Raw genomic sequence first — 20,635 nt, 5'->3', positions numbered from 1 at the left:
GAATTCCTACTTGACCTAAGCTGGAAGTTCTGTCCGTGCATGCCCCTAACTGCTTTCACAAGTTCTAACTAGAGAATTTAACTCATTCTCTCTTTGTGCCTCGTCTAAGTTTATCCCATCTAAGAAGCTTTTTTTTTTTTTTTTAAAGTGGCTGCATTAACACTTTCTAAGAGTTCTTCCTGATTTCTTTTCCTATACATCTGTTATTATTTAATTTCAGCCTGTAATTGCTTAATTTATTTCTCTGAGATTCATAAACATTTATTTCCAACTCTTTTTGAAATTGTTCTATCATTTTCATTTCATCTAAAGCGAATTCGTTTTCTGATGGCTGATTATGTTGGCCATTTTTTTATCTTAGTTTTTTTCGTGTATTATAGTTTTGGTTTGCAGTTTACCTTGAGTGGAAGACTTTTTCTCCGTGTGTCTCTTTATCCTCCTTTATACTCACCCCTTGCTATCCTGTGGCTTTTCAGTTGATTTCACCCAGGCTCCTAGGGACCAGGTCATATATTGGGTGGCTCAGGTCTCCTGCCCTGTGATGATATCGGGGATATCACAGAACTCCTCACTGGGACATTGGGTGGCTTGTCTCAGGTTCTGGTTCATAATTGTGTCTGTATTCCCCTGTCTCCCTAGTCCTGCAGCTTCCTATAAACCATAACTAAACACAGTTCTCAGTAGGAGGGTGGATTTACCCTTCAATACTAGAGCCTGTAGTTTTTAGTAATGATGCCAGATCTGGTCCATGACATGGTCTAGGGAACTTAATACCCTGTTACAGCTTAGGAACTCAAGGACACCACTGCCAACTCCTAAAGCTCAAGATCTTTGTGCCTTTGTTTCATTCTTTTACTACAGTGCCCCACTTTTTTTTTTTTTAAATTGAACTGTAGATGAAGGTTTACAGAACAAATTAGTTTCTCATCAAACAGTCGGTACACATGTTGTATGCCACTGGTTAACAACCCCACGACATGTCAACACTCCCCCTTCTCAACCCTGGGCTCCCTATTACCAGCTTTCCTGTTCCCTCCTGCCCTCCAGTCCCTACCCCAGGGCTGGTATGCCCTTCTAGTCTTGCTTTGTTCCATGGGCCTGTTCAATCATTGACTGAAGGGTGAACCTCAGGAGTGGCCTCATTACTGAGATGAAAGAGTGTCTGGGGGCCATACTCTCAGGATTTCTCCAGTCTCTGTCAGGCCAGCAAGTCTGGTCTTTCTTTTTGAGTTAGAATTTTGTTCTACATTTTTATCCAGCTCTCCCTGGGACCCTTTATTGTGATCCCTGTCAGAGCAGTCAGTGGTGGTAGCCGGGCACCATCTAGTTGTACTGGACTCAGCCTGGTGGAGGCCGTGGTAGATGTGGTCCATTTGTCCTTTGGACTAATCTTTCCCTTGTGTGTTTAGTTTTCTTCATTCTTCCTTGCTCCCAAAGGGATGAGACCAGTGGAGTATCCTAGATGCCTGCTCACAGGCTTTTAAGACCCCAGAAGATACTCACCAAAGTAGAATGTGGAATATATTTTTTTTTTTTTATAAACTCTGTTATGCCATTTGAGCTAGATGTTCCCTGAGACCATGGTCCCCACAGCCCTCAGCCCAGCAAGTCGGTCCCTTAGGAAGTTTGGATACGTCTATGGAGCTACTGTGGCCTTGTCTTGTACAGGTTGTGCTGGCTTCCCCAGTATAGTGTACAGTCTTACCTTTTACCAAAGTTACCTCTTATCTTTTGTCTATTAAGTGTTTTTCCATCCCCACCCCTCCCCCCCCATAACCATCAAATACTGTTTCTTTTTGCATGTAAACCTTTTCATTGAGTTTTTACAGTAGTGGCCTCATGCAATATTCGTCCTTTTGTGATTGACTTATTACACTCAGCATAATGTCCTCTAGATGCATCCATGTTATGAGATGCTTCACAGATTTATCGTTGAGTTTATTGCTGTCATTTTGTAGTGCCTTTTTTTTTGTGGTGCTAACATTTTCTTTGTTCCTCTTGCTCTTCTGTGCTGAGTTCCTTTTGTTTGTGGATTCCTTTTTCATTGCTTTTGTTTTTATAGATTTTGTTTTTATTGAGACTTTGTTTTTCTTCTTTATTTTGATGAGTAGGTTTGTTAACTTTCTTTATGGTTACCTTGAAATTTACCCTTATCTTCCTAGGTTTGAACCAGTATATTATTACTTGGTATCGCCTTACCTCCCTCTCCATTAGAAAGTTCTATACCTACATTGTTTATTCCCTCTTTTATTGTTCTGACATTGTTGTCATTTATAGATGAATCTCTCTGGTTCCCTGTTGTAATTCTTTTGGTTTTGGATAGTCCTTGAGAGTTCATTTCCTACGTCGGTATCTGGCTGGTACAATCTTGCATCCTAGATTCAGGCTGTGGTCTGATGTTATTTGTTCTCAGACCAAAAAAAAAAATAATTCTTCTAAGTTTGGCTTGGTTTTTACATATTCCCTTAATTTCTATTTATCTGGAAATGTCCTAATTTCACCATCATATTTGAATGAAGTTTTGCAGGATATATTATTCTTGGTTGGCAATTTTTTTCTTTCAAGGTTTTATATATGTCATCCCATTGCCTTCTTGCCTGCATAGTTTCTGCCAAATAATCAGAGTTTAGTCTTACTGTTTCTCATCTGTATGTGACTTTTTGTTTTTCCCGAGCTGTTCACAGGATGTTTTCTTTGTCTTTGGTTTTAGCAAGTGTGATTATGATATGCCTTGGTGTTTTTCTTTTGAGGTCTATCCTATATGAGGTTCGTTGAGTTTCTTGGATGGTCAGCTTTTCATCATATTAGGGAAGTTTTCTGTCAGCAATTCTTCAATGATCATCTCTGTGTTTTCCGTTTTCTCTCCCTGTTCTGGAACTCCGATCATTCGCAAATTTTTGCTTTTGATTGTATCCAGTGTAATTCTCAGGGTTTCTTCATTCTTTTTTCTGATTTTTCCTCAAAGTTGTATCCACGTGTTTGTCTTCATTTTCACTGATTCTGTCTTCCATCATTTCAAACCTGCTCCTGAGCCCTTCTATGGCACTGTCCATTTCTGAAATCTTGTTGTTTATTTTTTGGATTTCTAATTGTTGTTTTTTATGATTTCTAGTTGTGAATTTATTTTGGCATTTTGTTCCTGCATTACTTTCCTGAAGTGTTCATTCTTTTGTCTGTATTTTCCATGAATTTGTCTCCCTTTTCCAAAAATTTGTCTACTATTTGCTCATTTTTGTCTGCTTTTTGCTTCAACTCTTGGATTGGTCTGAATATTAGAGATTTGAATTTTGTGTCAGGTAGTTCTACTGCCTTTTTTTCTACCAGAAAGTCCTCTGTTTTTTTATTTTGGACACCTACTGGACCCATCCTGTCCTGTTTTTTTTTTTTTTTTTTTTTTTTTATGTTTTGATATTGCCTGCTATCTTTGGGACAGTCATAGCTATTTTCTTTGTTTCTTATTGTAGATTTGTTTGTTTTGTCCTTTTTTTGTTTTATTTGGTTGTATCTGAGCAGGCGGGCTCTGTGTTCTTTGTTGTTTGCTCTTCTGTAGTCATGATAATTTTCACCTCATTGTCCAATGAGCAGGGCCAGTCATTCAGCTATGGTGCAGCAGGGCAGGTCCAGCTGAAGGGGAGGGGCTGGGATGGGTTTGTGGCACATACTAGGGCTGACAGGGCAGGCCAGGAATCAGTGCTGGGCAGGTTCCAGCAGGCTGTGCCTGTGCCACTCAGAGGTGTGATGTTCAGTGCATGGTGCAGGTAGGCAGGAAAGAGGGGGGAGGTTGTGATGTGTGGAGCTAACAGGGGTATAGGAAAGAGGAGACAAAACAAACAAGCAAAGAAAGAGAAAAAAAAAGTGCTAAGGGAGCTTGCCATTGGAGTGAAACTGAGAAATGGAGAAAAGAAAAAGGGGGGGGGGAGAAAAGGGAAAAAGGAAGAAAAAAGAGTAACTAGATAAAAATTTGGAAAAGAAAAACCCCCAGGAATCCCAGAGTCCCACCGGTGGGGCTGCTATGACCAGGGAAGTGGCTCCCAGGCTGCGCAGTATAGCCTGGCTAGAGGGGGTATAGATGTCACACAGCACCAGGTATTCAGGAGACAGGAAAAGAAGATAGGTATAGGGAGACAAGAACGGAGAAATGAAGACAGACAGAAAGGGAAAAAGAGAGAGAAAAGAAAAAAAAAAAAGAAAGAAAAGGAGAAATGCCCCCAGGGATCCCACCTATGTCGCTCTGCAGATTGGGGGAGTGGCTCCTAAGCAGAGCAGTGCAGCCTGGCTAAAAGGGGCTCCCAAGCTCCCAAAAGGAAAAGAAAACAAACAAACAAAACAAAGCAAAACAAGGGGGAATAAAAGCTCCAGGGATCCTACCAGCATGGTGTTCCAGGCCAGGAGAGTGGTTCCCCAGTTGAGCGTGGCTTCACAGCCTTTCAAGAAGAAGCAAAGATGGCACACAGAGCCAGGTGTTCCAAAGGAAGGAGGGGGAAGTGGTAGGAGGCACAGAAGAAACCAAAAGAGAGGGAAAGAAACAACCCCAGATCAGGGGCCCGGCCAGTGTGGGCAGGGTGAGTCTAAGCATCCTGAGACCAAAGCAGTTGCCTCCCGGCCAATATGGCTGGTGGAAAGCCCGGGGGGGGGGGGGTGGGGGGGAGGGGAAGACTAGTAAAGCCCATTTCACTCCTTATCAGGTACTCTGTCTCCTATTGGGAACTTCGTGAAGCTTCTTTGTCCTACTCCCTGTCCGCCAGTCTCTGATTTGGGTGGGGCGAATGAAAGTGGCACAGATACTGCACTTCCCAGCCAGTTGAGCCACCGCAGCCAACCAGCAAGCTCAGCTATAGCAGCGGGGAGAGAATAGGGGGTGGGAAAGCGTGTTTCACTTGTTACCGGGTGCTCTGTCTCCTGCTGGGAGTTCCACGAAGGGGCTTTCCCGTGCTCCCTGTCTGCTGATCCTTCACAGGAGTCCAAGATGGCGGATGCGTGCTGTGTTAGCTGATGGGGCCTTCCCACGTGTCTCTCCTCGCTCTCCGTCCTCTGTCAGTTTCTTATTCCATTCGGTGCTTGGGTGAGTTCTCTGTCTCTTCATTTGGCACTTCAGGTTCCACGAATGACATCTGTCTCTGTTTTACTTAGTTTTTTGGGTCTTTGCTGTGGAGGGACGGCATGGTGTTTCTGTCTATGGCTCCATGTTGTCCCACTTTTTTTTAAATTGTTTTTGAGATAATTTTAGATTCACATGTAGTTGTGAGAAGTAATACGGATTTTTTGTATCCTTTATCCAGTTATTCCCAATGATAATATATTGCAGAATTACTGTACAATATCACAACCAGGATATTAACATTGGTACAATCAAGATAGAGAATATTTCCATCCTCATAAAGAACCCCCATGTTGCCTTTTTATAGCCACATTCACTTCCCTACCAAACCCATCTCCCTCCTTAATCCTTGGAAAACACTAATCTTTTCTCCATTTCTATATTTTTGTCATTTCGAGATTTTTATATAAATGGAATCATGGAGTATGTAACCTTTTGGAACTGGCTTTTTTCAAGCATAATTTTTTTTAGCATAATTCTCTCGATTCATCCAGGTTTTTTCATGCATCAATAGTTTGTTCCTTTTTATTGTTGAGTAGTACTCCATAGTATGGTGTCACAGGACCGGGCAGCATTTTGTTCTGTTGTCCATAGGGTCTCTATGAGTCAGAACCGACTTGACAGCACCTAACAGTAACAGTTTATTTAACTTTTCACCCATTGAAGAACATCTGGGTTGTATTCAAAAGCAAAAACTACTATAAACATTTGTGTAGAAGTTATTATGTGAACTTTTTTTTTTTTTTTCAATTTCTCTGTGATAAATACACTGGAGTGCAATTATTGGGTTGTATGGTAGTTGCATGTTTAGTTTTTTGAGAAATTGTTAACAGTTTTCCAGAGTGGCTGTACCATTTTAAATTCTTATGAGTAATATATGAACGATCTGGTTTCTCCACACACTTGTCAGCATTTGGTGCTGTCATCATTTTTTATTGTAGGTGTTCTAGGTGTGTGGGGGTAAATTTCTGTAATGGCTAATAATGTTGAACATGCTTATTTTATATATTTATAATCTCCTGAGTGAAGTGTCTCTTCATGTCTTTTGCTCATTTTCTTATTTTTTTTTTTTCCTGTTGGGTTTTGACAGTATCTATCTCTATCTCTCTGTCTCTCTCTCTTCGTATCTTATTCTAGATATCAGTCCTTTGTCACATATGTGGTTGGTAAATATTTTCTCTTAGTCTGTAGGTTGTCTTTTCATCTTCTGAACAGGATCTTTCACAGAGCAAACATTTTTAACTTTGATCAAGTCCAATTTATCAATTTTTTTCTTTTATGGATTATGCTTTTTGTGTCAGTTGTAAGGACATTTTGCATAGCTCTAGATCGTCTATATTTTTTCTAAAGTTTTATAATTTTATAACTTATATTTAAGTTCATGACCCACTTTTGTCAAATTCTTTTTTTCTTTTGCGTGTGGATGTCCTGTTGCTCCAGCACTATTTGTTGAAAGGGCTATCCTTTGTCTATTGAGTTGCGTTTGCACTTTTGTAAAATACCAGTTGGGCATATCTGTGTTAGTCTATTTCTGGGTTATCTCTTCTGGTAGACCTATGTGTCTGTCCCTATGTCAAGACCACACAGTCTTGATTACCACAGCTGTATAATAAGTCTTGGAATAGGTAGGCTGATTCCTTCTACATTAGTCTTCTTTTTCAAAATTGTTTTAGCTCTTCCAGTTCATCTGCCTTTCTATACAATTTTAGAATAATCTTGCTTATATCTACAAAAAATCTTACTGGAATTTTGATAGAAATTGTGCTAAACTTTATATCGATTTGAGGAGAGCTGACATCTTTACTATGTTGAGTCTTTCAATCCAAGAACACAGTATGCTTCTCTGTTTATTTAGATTTTCTTTCATGAGCACACTGTAGTTTTCAGCATCCAAGTCCTTTACATGCTTTGTTAAATTTGTACGTAAGTATCTCATTTCTTGAGCAATAATATATGGTGCTGTATTTTTAATATTGGTATTCACACATTCTTTGCTAAAAATTTAAGTATCTCATTTCTTGAGCAATAATATATGGTGCTGTATTTTTAATATTGGTATTCACACATTCTTTGCTAGTATATAGAAATACAACTGATTTGTCATTGTTTATCTTGTATCCTATGACCTTGATAAACCCACTTTAAACTCTAGGAGGTTTTTGTAGATTCTTTGGATCTTCTATATAAATAATCATGTCTTCTGCAAATAGGGACTGTTTTATTTCTTCTTTTCTAATCTATATGCCTTTTGTCTCCTTCTTTTGCCTTAATGCACTGGCTGGAATTTTCAACACCGTGTTGAATAAGAACAGTAAGAGCAGACCTCTTTGCCTTGTTCCCAATATTAGGGAGAACGCATTCAGTCTTTCATCATTAAGTATAATATTAGCTGTACATTTGCTGTAGCTATTATTTATAAGACTGAGGACATTTCCTTCTCTTTCTGCTTTTCTGAGAGTTTTTAATCAAAAATGGCTATTAAGTATTGTCAAATGCTTTTTCTGCATAAATTGGTGTGATCATTTGAATTGTCTTCTTTAGCTTGTTGATACAGTAGATTACATGGATTGATTTTTTAATATTGAGCCATCCTTGCATCCCTGGAATAAATCCCACATGGTCATGGTATATAATTCTTTGTATATATTGCTGAATTTTATTTGGTAATACTTTGTAAAGGAGTTTTTGCATCTATATTCATGCAACCTTGTTTTTGTGTGGGGCCATGCCTTTAAAATTTCCCCTCTCTAATTTACCTATACTTGCTATCTGCTTGGAGCAGGGAAGGGTACCCAAGAAAAAGCTTCCAAAGCCACATTGAGTACCAGCTACTCGTCTTTCACTTTAGTCTCATTTATTTAAAAAACCATGGGCTTCCCAAATACCTATTTGCAGTCTTCTCTCACGTACGACTGACCAGAACTGGACTGCACATCTGTATCTAGCTTCAAGGGAGGCTGTGGACTTGTGCATCTGACTTGTAGCTTCTTTAATGGGAAGCAAGCAAGAGAGAAGGGGTTTGACCGTGGCTATTGGGGTTTTTTTTTTTTTTATTATTATTGGGTTAGCCAACCAGCAGTGTTTGCCACAACTAGTACCATTATTTTCTAGATCTCTTCCTAGCCTAGTTGATAGCTAGGGCACAGCCTGTCTCAACAACTCTCTGCTGACTGACACTGACTTTTTTTCTAAAAACACAAACTTTTAAAAACATGCCTTGATCCAGAAAACCTCTGTGGCTTCAAGTCATGAGTGTAACTAGAAATGGGAGGAGCTGCACACCCAAGGCACATAGGTGACCAGTAAGAAAACAAACAAAAATGTTGCTGTCGAGTTGACTCTGATCCATAGTGACTCCATGTGGGTCAGAGTAGAACTGTGCTCCATAGGGTTTTCAGTGACTAGGCACACAGGGGGAGGCAGTGCCTAATTTTACATGATGGGGGTTTTCTTTCCTACCATCTCCCTCCTGGGGTAGGGAGCATATTCAAACCTCTTTGTTAAAGAGAAAAGTGGCCAAGACTGTTTCAGTAGTATAAAATACACTATGATTTGCTAATAGGAGGGTAGTCTTAGCAGTAAAAAGAATTTCTTCATGGATATTTCATCTGAGATTGGACTGGGAGCCCCCCTCCTTCCCTCCCAAGAGCAGCAAAACCTTCCTTCACTCAGTCAGTGCTTCTAAAGGGAAAACAAGAGGAACTGGAAATAAATGATGGATACCATGAGCCAGAAGAAGGGAGGGAGAAGAAACAAAGCCCAGGTGGGAGGGCAGAGGGGTTTTAGAGATCAATAGGAGAGAACAGAAAAGAAAGGGACTTTTATTCTCATCACAGAAGGACTCAGTGTGAGCTGCCTGATTTGAGGGAGAAATGTTAAAAAATCATGTAAATACCTTTCCTAAAAAAATAAATAAATAAATAAAAATTTTATTTTTTTTCCACCAATCTCTGGATTCTATGCATGCACTTGACCATTTAATAATGCTTTTCTCTCAGTAGCAAATCATACCTGCCCTTCCAAATGATAAGAGCGTATCCAAAGGTCATCGGGGATCAGTGCCTAGCACGCACCTGGCAGGAAGGAGGCCTTTAGGAGATGGCAGCTCTTCTTCACCCCAGTTTCTGAAGGGTGTGAGGGTCAGACATGTCGGGTGGATGTTTGTGTCCTGGACTCTTCCAGATGTATCATCGAGTATCTGAAGTTATCTGCTCTGCGAGGGTTGGTTTTCCCTCCACCCCTCGAGGCTTCTCTCTTCCCTCTTTTCCCTTCTTATTACTTCCTCCAGTCCTTCCTCCCTTTCCCCTTTCTCTTTTTTCCCCCTTCTCTTTCCCACTACCCCCACTTTTCTATCCCTTAGTCCTGCATCTTTTCCCTCTTCTCCTTTTTCTCTTCCACCTATCCTTGCCCTTCTCCCCGCTTCTTCCGTAACACTGGTTGATTCCTCTCTTCCCATTTTTTCTTTCCCACCTCGTAGCCGCCCCCCCAGGCACATAATGACAACATTACCTCTCATGTATTCTTTTCACACTCTTTATAAAATCCATTGCTATCGAGTCAATTTGGACTTATAGCAGCCCCATAGGGTTTCCAAGGCTGTAAACCTTTATGGGAACAGACATCCATGTCTTTCTCTAGCAGAGCGGCTGGTGGGTTCAGACCTCCGATCTTTCAATTAGCAGCTGAGCTCTTAACCACTGCACTACCAGGGCTGATTATCTTTCTAAAATGTAGGTTGGAATATGTCACTGGTGCCAAAAAGCCTAAACTCTTTAGCATTATGGTCCTTCATAATTGGCCCCAAACATATATATATGTGTGTGTGTATATACATATATATGTATATATGTTTGTTGTTATTGTTAGGTGCGATTGAGTTGGTTTTGACTAAGAGACCCCATGCACAACAGAAAGAAACACTGCCCAGTGCTGTGCCATCTTCACAATTGTTGCTATGCTTAAGCCCATTGTTGCAGCCACTGTGTCAGTCCATCTCATTGAAGGTCTTCCTGTTTTTTTTTTGCTGACCCTTTTTCAGGAGTACAGCTTACTAAGCATGATGTCCTTCTCCAGGGACACACCCAAATATGCACATCCATTGTGTATTTTCTAAGTAATGCCATCTGTATAGGCTCATTGTAGAAATTACAAAAGAGTATAAGAAAACAAAAGTCATCAATAAAGCTGATATTTGGGTACTTCCATTAAGTATTATTGTATGCTTATATATTTATAAAACTACACTTAAACTTTTTTTACACTTAAATTTATGCAATGAGAATTTTCCTTTTAATTAAAATTATTTCAAAAACTAATGACTAATAGTTCACTATATTCAGATAGCTTCACTTATGTATTGGTAGATCTTAGAATTGTTGGATATTTTTATTGCTATAATCAATATTATTAGAATGAACATTTGATACAAAACTTTATCCATGTTTGATTTTTCCTGATGATTGAATTATATAAGCAAAATAACTGGATTAAATAGTATTCTTTTCAAGCCTTTTAATACATGTGGATAAATTACTTTGTATTTGAGTTGTTCCACAAAATTTAACGATACTGTACACAGTATAATTCCTTACTCTCAAATTCTTTTAAACTTTTCAATTTAACAGCTAATAAAAATAATAGTTGACATCTTTGAGCGAATACTTTCACTCACTTTTATATCTAGCCAAGACCACTTTTTTTTTAAAAAAAGCTGGACAAAAAATTTTTTTATCTTTAAAGACTCAAAGGGCTAACATGTTTTTGAGAAATTGCTGGGGCAGCAAAAAATGGGCAAAATACTTGAACAGGCAGTTAGCAAAAGCATAAATTCAAAAAGCCAATAAATATAAGCAAAGGTACACAATCTCATTATTAATTAGAAAAATATAAATGAAACTCACAATACGATACCACTACACATTCATCTCACCTAAGTAACTAAAATTCACAAGTCTGACCAAAGTTGGGAAAGATGTGGAGAAACACGAATTCTCAAACTCTAATGGTGGAGGTGTAAATTGATACAATATCTTGGGAAAACAGTCTGCCGTATGCCCTAATGCTAAAAATGTCAATACCCTGTGAAATTCCCTCTTAGGTATGTAGAAAAATGCATTTCTATGCAAACTAGGAGAAAAGATGCAAACATTCATAAGACCATTATTTGTAATAGCCCAAACAGGAAATAACCCAAATGTTAACCAGTATACACCAGTAATAGCATGGAAAAATATTTTAGGTTATAGTCATACAGTGGAATGATATGCAGCAATGTAAATGAAAGAACTATATCTACTCAGGAGGGACCAGTCTCTGGAAAAGGACATCATGTCAGCCAAAGTAGAGGGTCAGTGAAAAAAAGGAAGACTCTCAATGAGACAAATTGACATAGTGGCTGCAACAGTGAACACAAACACAGCAACAATTGTGAGGACAGCCCAGGACTAGGCAGTGTTTTGTTCTGTTGTACATAGGGTCGCTACAAGTTGGAACTGACTTGATGGCTCCTAACAACAGTGTATCTACTCACAGCAACCTGTATGGATCTTATAAATCTAATATTGTGCAAAAGAAACAAGATACATACAGGATGATCCTATTTACGTAAATTTCAAAAACAAGCAAAACTAAATTATATTGTTTTAGGATGGAGTCATAGATGTTGAAACTATTTTTTAAAAATCAAGGATATTAAAATTATAGTTCAGATAATGGTTACCTGCACTGGAAAGGTGTGGAGAATTAAGCAAGGAAACACAAGGGAGTCTGGGATGCTGGCAGTGTTCTACTTCTGCTCTGGAGTGTCAGCTACAGCACGGGTCAGTCATCGTGAATGACCATGGACCTCCTGGGAGGGTGGCCAGAGGAGGGAGCTGCATCGCCTGGGCACATAAAAATCAGGGCATTTCCTCCGTGGCTTCTGGAAACATATGCTAATGCTCCGCTTCTGATTTTTTGCTCACCACCCATTCCAGACAAATCTCTCATCAATACAGAGCAGTAACAAATGAGGGGATAAATTTTTCATCATTTGGCTAAATTAAGGCTATCCCTGTGATAAATTGGGGGTCTTTCTCTCTCCTTTTTTAACTGAGAGGGCTGATGCTTTCAACACCACTAACAGGAGTTCCCTATCCTCACTCAGAATCTTTCCCTTTCAGGTCCCTGTGACTGGCCTTTCTCTTCTACCAGCATCAATGCTTTCATGTAGTCTCACCCAACAGGAGTCAGAGTCAAGATGTGAAGAGCACCTAAAGGCCTATAAGGTATTTTCTGGATTGCTCTTAGACTAAGTAGGTGATTCTCAAAGTGTGGCTCCTGGACCAGCAGCAGCTGCATCACCTAGAAACATTAGAAATGCAAATTCTCAGGCCCAGACCAAACCTACTGAATAAAAAGCTCTAGCTGTGGGACTTGTAATCTTCTGCAAGCCCTCCAGGCGACTCCGAGACGAGCCCTCCAGGCGACTCCGAGGCGAGCCCTCCAGGCGACTCCGAGGCGAGCCCTCCAGGCGACTCCGAGGCGAGCCCTCCAGGCGACTCCGAGGCGAGCCCTCCAGGCGACTCCGAGGCGAGCCCTCCAGGCGACTCCGAGGCGAGCCCTCCAGGCGACTCCGAGGCGAGCCCTCCAGGCGACTCCGAGGCGAGCCCTCCAGGCGACTCCGAGGCGAGCCCTCCAGGCGACTCTGAGGCGAGCTCAGGTTCGAGAACCCCTTGGGTCAGGCATTGTTTGTAGAAGGACCTTTGTTGTTGTTAGTTACTGTGGAGTCAGCTCCAACTTGAGGGAACCGTATGTACGTCAGAAGAAGGTATTGCCCTGTCCTGCATGATCTTTGATATGTTTGAGCCCATTGTTGTGACTACTGTGTCAATCCATCTCATTGAAGGGTTCCCCTGTTTTTGCTGTCCCTCTACCAAACGTGGTGTCCTTTTCTAGCAGTTAATCTTTGCTGGTGACATGTCTAAAATAAGCAAAACAAAGTCTCATCCGTCTCCTTCTAAGGAGCGTTGTGGTTGTATTTCTTCTAAGACTGATTTGTTCTTTCTTCTGGCAGTTTGTGGTATATTCAATATTCTTCGCCAACACCACATTTAAATGCATCAGTTCGTCTACTGTCTTCCGTCATTGTCCAGTTTTCACATGCATATGAGATAATCGAAAAGACCATGATCAGCTGAAAGGGAGCCATTCAAATGATGAGAATGGGACATATTTGAACATTGAAAGTGTGTGGGAGGTGGGGGAGTGAGCACAGGACCCTTGCATGAAAGATGGACCCAAAAGGAACAAGAGGGGAGCTTTGGACAGTCAGGAAGCAGCACAAAGTTCTCAAGTAGGAACAAAACGAGAAAGCCGACGTGCCTCAGAACATCCTACTTTTGCTTTTTCTTAGTTGGCTTTGTTTTGTTTTTAAAATTTTGTTGTTGAGATTATACACAGCAAAATATATACCAATTCAACAGTTTCTGCATGTACAATTTAGTGACATTGATTACATTCTTTTGAGTTCTGCAACCATTCTCGTCCTCCTTTTCTGAATTGTTCCTCCTTCATTAACATAAACTCCCTGCCTCCTAAGTTTCCTATCTAATCTTCCAGTTGCTGTTGTCAACTTGGTCACATATAGATAGTTTTTAAAAGAGCATAGTGATCAAAGCATACCTTTTTTACTAGTTAAGCTAAACTATTGTTCTTTTTTTTTTTTTTCAATTGTGCTTTAGGTGAAAGTTTATAGAGCACGTTAGTTTTTCATTCAACAGTTTGTACACAAATTGTTTGTGACATTGTTTGCAATCTCCACAGTATGTCGACACTCTCCCCTTCCCCACTCCAGGTTCCCCATTTCCATCTGTCCATTTTCCTGTCCCTTCCTTCTTGTCGTTTTTTTGGGATTTGTGCTGTCTGTTTGGTCTTGCATACATGATTGAGCTAAGAAGCGTGTTCGTCATGTGTGTTATTATTTGTTTTATAGACCTGTCTAATCTTTGGCTGAAGGGTGAACTTCAGGAGTGGCTTCGATTCTCAGTTAAAAGGATATCCAGAAGCTGTGGTCTTGGATCTTCCTCCAGTCTCTCTCAGACAAGTAAGTCTGGCCTTTGCTTTTTTTTTGTGCATTTGAATTTTGTTCTACCTTATTCTCCAACTCTGTCTGCTACCCTCAACTGTGATCGTGTCAGAGCAGCCAGTGGTAGCCAGGTGCCATCTAGGTGTTCCGGGCTCAGGCTGGTGGAGGCTGTGGTACTTGTGGTCCATTAGTCCTCTGGATTAGTATTTCCCTTGTGTCTTTGGTTTTCTTCATTCTCCTTTGCTCCAGATAGTATGGGACCAAGAGTTGTATCTTAAACGGCCACTTGCAAGCTTTTAAGACCCCAGACACTACACACCAAAGTTGGATGTCGAACATTTTATTTATGACCTATATTATGTCAACCTACTAGATGACCCCCACAACATAGCCCTCAGTCCTCAGCTGTGGCAACTCAGTCCCTCAGGGTGTTTGGATGTGTCTATTAAGCTTCTATGACTTTGCCTTGGTCAAGTTGTGCTGACTTGCCCAGTTTTGTGTACTGTTTTAGACGCTTCACCAAAGTTAAAACTTACCTAATATCTAGTAAATGGCTTCCCTTCCCCAGCCATACTCTCTCTCATAACCATCAAAGATTGTTTCTTTCTGTATGTGTCATGGATTGCATTGTGTCCCCCAAAAATGTCTGTCAACTTAGCTGGGCCATGAGTCCTAATATTGTGTGATTGTCCACCATTTTATGTGATTTCCCCGTGTGTTGTAAGTTCTATCATTACAATGAAATGAGATGGATTAGTGGCAGTTATATTGATGAGATATACAAGATTGGATAGTGTCTTAAGCCAGTCTCTTTGAGATATAAAAGAGAAAAGTGAGCAGAGATACAGGGGGACCTCATACCACCAAGAAACCAGCTCTGAGAGCAGAGTATGTCCTTTAGATCTGAGGTTCCTGCCCTGAGTTGCTCCCAGACCAAGGGAAGACTGATGCATCGCAAGAACCTTCCTCCAGAGCCAACAGGGAGAGAAAGCCTTCCCCTGGAGCCAGTGCCCTGAATTCGGACTTCTAGCCTACTGGACTGTGAGAGAATAAACTTCTCTTTGTTAAAACCATCCACTTGTGGTGTTTCTGTTATAGCAGCACTAGACAACTAAGACATGTGTGTGAGTTTTCATAATAGTAGTCTCACACAGTGTGTGTCCTTTGGCGATTGACTTATCTCACTTAGCGTAATGCCCTTCAGATTCATCTATGTTGTGAGATATTTTGAGGATTATTCATTGTTCTTTATTGTTGATAGTGTTGCATTGTGTGTATGTACCAATTTGTTTATCCATTCATCTGCTGATGGACAGTAAGGTCGTTTCCATCTTTTTGTTATTGTAAGTAATGCTGCAGTGAACATGGGTATGTGTATATCTATTCATGTGATGGCTCTTATTTCTTTAGGATACATTCCTAGCAGTGGGATTACTGGATCATACAGTATTTCAATTTCTAGCTTTTTAAGGAGGCACCATATGGTTTTCCACAGTGGTTGTACCATATTACATTTTCACCAGCAGGACATAAAGAGTTCCAGTCTCCCTACAACCTCTCCAACATTTGATATTGTCTGTTTTTTTTTAATGCTGGTAATGGAGAGGTGAGGGTGGTATCTCAATGTAATTTTGATATGCATTTCTCTAATGGCTAATGATTGCAAGTATTGTCTCATGTGTCTATTAGCTTCCTGAATGTCTTTGGTGAAGTGTCCGTTCATATCCTTTGCCCATTTTTAAATTGGATTATTTGTCTTTTTGTTGTAGAGGTGTTAGATTTTCCTATAGATTTTAGAGATTAGAACTTTGTCAAATTTGTCATAGCCAAATTTTTTTTTCCCAGTCTGTAGGTTCTCTTTTTTTTTTTTCCACTCTTTTGGTGAAGTGTTTTGATGAGCGTAAATGTTACCTAGTTTATCTTCTGGTGTTTTTCTGCATTTTTAGTTACAGTTTGTATTTAATTTATGCCATGTTTTAGGGCCCTGGAAACCCTGGTGGCATAGTGATTAAGAGCTATGGCTGCTAACCAAAAGGTCGGCAGTTCGAATCCACCACGTACTCCTTAGAAACTCTGTGTGGCAGTTCTACTCTGTCCTATAGGGTCACTATGAATCTAAATTGACTCGATGGCAGTGGGTTTGGTTTTTTGGTTCTTAGGGCCCTTAGTGTTATCACTATTTTTTCTTCCATAATCTTTATAGTTTTCGGTTTTCTATTTAGGTCTTTGATCCATTTTAAATTAGTTTTTGTATATGGTGTGAGGTATGGGTCCTGTTTCTTTTTCTTTTTTACATATGGACATCCAGTTTTGCCAGCAACATTTGTTAAAGAGACTGTCTTTTTTCCCATTTAACGGACTTTGGGCCTTTGTCAAAAATCAGCTGACCAAAGGTGGATAGATTTATGCCTGGGTTTTCAATTCTGTTCCATTGGTCTACATGTCTGTTGTTGTACCAGTACTAGGCTGCTTTGAATACTGTGGCTGTACACTATTTTCTGAGATCAAGTAGTGTGAGGTCTACGACTTTTTTCTTCTTTTTCAGTAATGCTTTACTTATTCATAACCTGTTTCCTTTCCATATAAAGTTAATAATTAGTTTTTACATCTCTTTAAAGAATGCTGTTGGTATTTAGATTGGATTGCTTTATATGTATAGATCACTTTGGGTAGAACTGACATTTTCACAATGTTGAGTCTTCCTATCCATAAGCATAGTATATTTTTCTCTTTATGTAGTAGTGTTTTATAGTTTTCTTTGAATAGATCTTTTATGTCTCTGGTTGGATTTATTCCTAGGTATTTTGTTTTTGAGTCAGAATTAACTTGATGTCAGTGGATTTGGTTTATTATTAATGGTATTATTTTCTTGATTTCGTTTTCAAAGTTTCTTTGTTGATGGATAGGAATCTAATTGGTTTTTGTATGTTGATCTTGTATGCTGCTACTCTGCTGAATCTTTCTATTAGTTCCAGTAGTTTTCTTGTGGAATCTTGGAGTTCTCTATGTATAGGATCATATCATCTGCTTCTAGGGATAGTTTCACTTCTTCCTCTCCAGTTTGGGTGAGCTTTGTTTCGTTTTCTTGCCTTATTGCTCTAGCTAGGCCTTCCAGAGCAATGTTAAATAGGAGTGGTGATAAAAGGCATCCTGGTCTTGTCTCATTCCCAGGGGGGATGTTTTCAACCTCTCTCCACTGAGAATGATGTTGGCTGTTGGTTTTGAATAGATGCCCTTTATTATGTTGAGGAATTTCCCTTTTACTCCTATTTTGCTGAGAGTTTTTATCAGGAATTGGATTTGGAAATGCTTTTCCTGTGTTGATTGAGATGATTATCTGTTTCTTTCGTTCTGTTTATGTGGTAGATTATGTTGATTGATTTTCTAATGTTGAACCATCCTTGTATACCTAGTATGAATCCCATTTGATTGTGGTACATTATTTTTTTGATATGATGTTGAATTCTATTGGCTAGAATTTTTCTAAGAACTTTTGCATCTATATTTGTAAGAGATATTGGTCTTTAATTTTCTTTTTGAATTTGGGAGTATTCCTTCCTTTTCTACGCTCTGAAATAGTTTGAGTACTACTGATGTGAGCTCTTCTCTGAATGTTTGGTAGAATTCTCCAGTGAAGCTGTGCGAGCTGGGGCTTTGTTGTTGTTGTTGTTGGGAGTTTTTTATTATTTATTTTTTTTTTATTACCCTTCAGTGTCTTCTCTTGTTATGGGTCTGTTCAGATTTTCTATCTCAGTTTGTGTTAGTTTAGGTAGGTAGTGTTTGTTTCTAGAAATTTCTCCATTTCCTTTAGGTTCTCAAATTTGTTGGAGTACAGTTTTTCATAGTATTCTGTTATGATCCTTTTTTTATTTCAGTTGAGTCTATCGTAATGTCCCACATCTTATTTCTAATGAGAGTTATTTGCCTCCTTTTCTGTTTTTCTTTTGTTAGCTTGGCCAATGGATTGTCAATTTTGTTGATCATTTCAAAGAACCAATTTTTGGTCTTGCCAATTCTTTCTTTTGTTTGTCTGTTCTCTGTGTCATTTGTTTCTGCTCTAATCTTTATTATTTCCTTTTTTCCAGTGCCTGTGGCCTCCTTTTGGTGTTCTCTCTCTATTTGTTTGAGTTGTAGGGCTGATGTTTTGATTTTGGCTCTTTTTTTTTTCGATGTGAATGTTAATTGCTATAAATCGAACTCTGAGCACTGCCTTTGCTCAGAGGTTTTGGTATAATGTGTTTTCATTCTCATTTGATTCTAGAAATTTTTTGATTCCCTCTTTGATTTCTTCTATTATTCAGTTATTTTTTAAGCAAGGTGTTATTCAATTTCCATGTATTTGATTTTTTATCCTTGCTGTCTGTCATGGGTTGAATTGTGTCCCCCCCCAAAATATGTGTCAACTTGGCTAGGCCATGATTTCCAGTATTGTGTGGTTGTCCTCCATTTTGTGATTGTCATTTTATGCTAAAGAGGATTAGGGTGGGATTGTAACACCACCCTTACACAGGTCACCTCCCTGATCCAATGTAAAGGGAGTTTCCCTGGGGTGTGGCCTGCATCACCTTTTATCTCTCAAGAGATATAAGGAAAGAGAAGCAAGCAGAGAGTTGGGGACCTCATACCACTAAGAAAGCAGCACTAGGAGCAGAGTGCGTCCTTTGGACCTGGGGTTCCTGTGCCTGAGAAGCCCCTTTACCAGGGGAAGATTGATGACAAGGAATCTTCCTCCAGACCCAACAGAGAGAAAGCCATCCCCTGGAGCTGACACCCTAAATTTGGAGTTTAACCTACTAGACTGCGAGACAATACATTTCTCTTTGTTAAAGCCATCCACTTCTGATATTTCTGTTAGAGCAGCACTGCATAACCAAGACAGAATTTGGTACCAGGAGTAGGGTACTGCTCTAACAGATACCTAAAATGTGGAAGCGGTTTTGAAACTGTGACTAGGAAGAGTTGCAACAGCAGCAGACGACTAGTGCAGCAGAGAACCTGCAGCGGCAGAACTAGGAGACCAGTGCAAGATGGCGCTGGAGCTGACCCACGGAGTGAGAGAGCTTAGTGTCTGTGTGTAGGAGGCTTCCTGGCAGAGTGGGGTGCCTCTGGGCACTTATCGGTGGAGCTGCTGAGCTTTGGAACACTTGCCTCAGTAGGGCAGATGTGGGTGTGAGGCCTGAGGAGTCAAGAGGCCAAGAAACCAGGAAACAGAACCTAAAGAGACAAGGAACACAAGAAGCTGAGCTGCCTCAGTCTCAAAAGGTATGGCCATGACCTCAGGGGTTTCAAAGGGTGGAGCCACGGCCTCTGGTGTTTCTAAGCATGGAGTTGCCACTCAGATGGACTAGGAGAATGGTGCACCTAAAGGTAAGGGAGCAGAGTTGCTGTCCTAGTGGGCCTGGAAGGCAAAGCTGAAGCCCAGGGCCAAGGGGCCTCCACTTAGAATCCAGAGAGTATAGCTAATACCTAGAGGCTGGAGGGCAGTGTTATTGTGTAAATTGTTTCAGAGAACAGAGGATTATTTTTAAAGCTTTGAGGGCTAATGTAATGTGTTCTGTTGACTTGCTTAGTGCCTGTTATGCCTTCTTTCCCTTCAGTTTTTCCCATTTGTAATGTAAATGTCTAGCTTCTGCCTGTTCTGCCATTGTACCATTGGAAGCAGATAACTTGTATTCTAGATTTCACAGATGAAGAGGAATTTTTGGGTTTTGGATTTGGAGTTAAGACTTATGCTATGATATGATGAGGTGAATATGTTTTGCATGTCACAAGGACGTGATTTTTTGGGGGGCCAAAGGGTGGAATGTCATGGATTGAATTGTGTCCCCCCAAAATATGTATCAACTTGGTTAGGCTGTGATTCCCAGTATTGTGTGGTTGTTTTCCATTTTGTGATTGTAATTTTATGCTAAAGAGGATTAGGGTGTGACTGTAACACCACCCTTACTCAGGTCACCTCCCTGATGCAATGTAAAGGGAGTTTCCCTGGGGTGGGCCTACACCACCTTTTATCTCTCAAGAGATAAAAGGAAAGGGAAGCAGAGAGTTGGGGACCTCATACCACCAAGAAAGCAACACCAGAAGCAGAGCGCTTCCTTTAGACCTGGGGTCCCTGCACCTGAGCAGCTCCTTGACCAGGGGAAGATGGATGACAAAGAATCTTCCTCCAGAGCCAACAGAGAAATAGCTGTCCCCTGGAGCTGACACCCTGAACTTGGACTTTAACCTACTAGACTGTGAGACAATACATTTCTCTTTGTTAAAGCCATCCACTTCTGGTATTTCTTTTATAGCAGCACTAGGTAATGAAGACAGTATTTTTTGTTATTGCTTTCTATTTTTATGGTGTTTTGATCAGAGAAGGCTTTGTATTATTTTGATTTTTTTTTTTTTTTTCATTGAGGGTTGCTTTGTGGCCTAAAGTATTGTCTATTCTGGAGGATGTTTCATGTGTGTTGGAGAAGAATGTACAC

The sequence above is a fragment of the Elephas maximus genome, chromosome 20 (genome assembly GCF_024166365.1).
Source record: "Elephas maximus indicus isolate mEleMax1 chromosome 20, mEleMax1 primary haplotype, whole genome shotgun sequence".
NCBI lineage: Eukaryota > Metazoa > Chordata > Mammalia > Proboscidea > Elephantidae > Elephas > Elephas maximus.
This window is presented reverse-complemented; position numbering follows the sequence as displayed.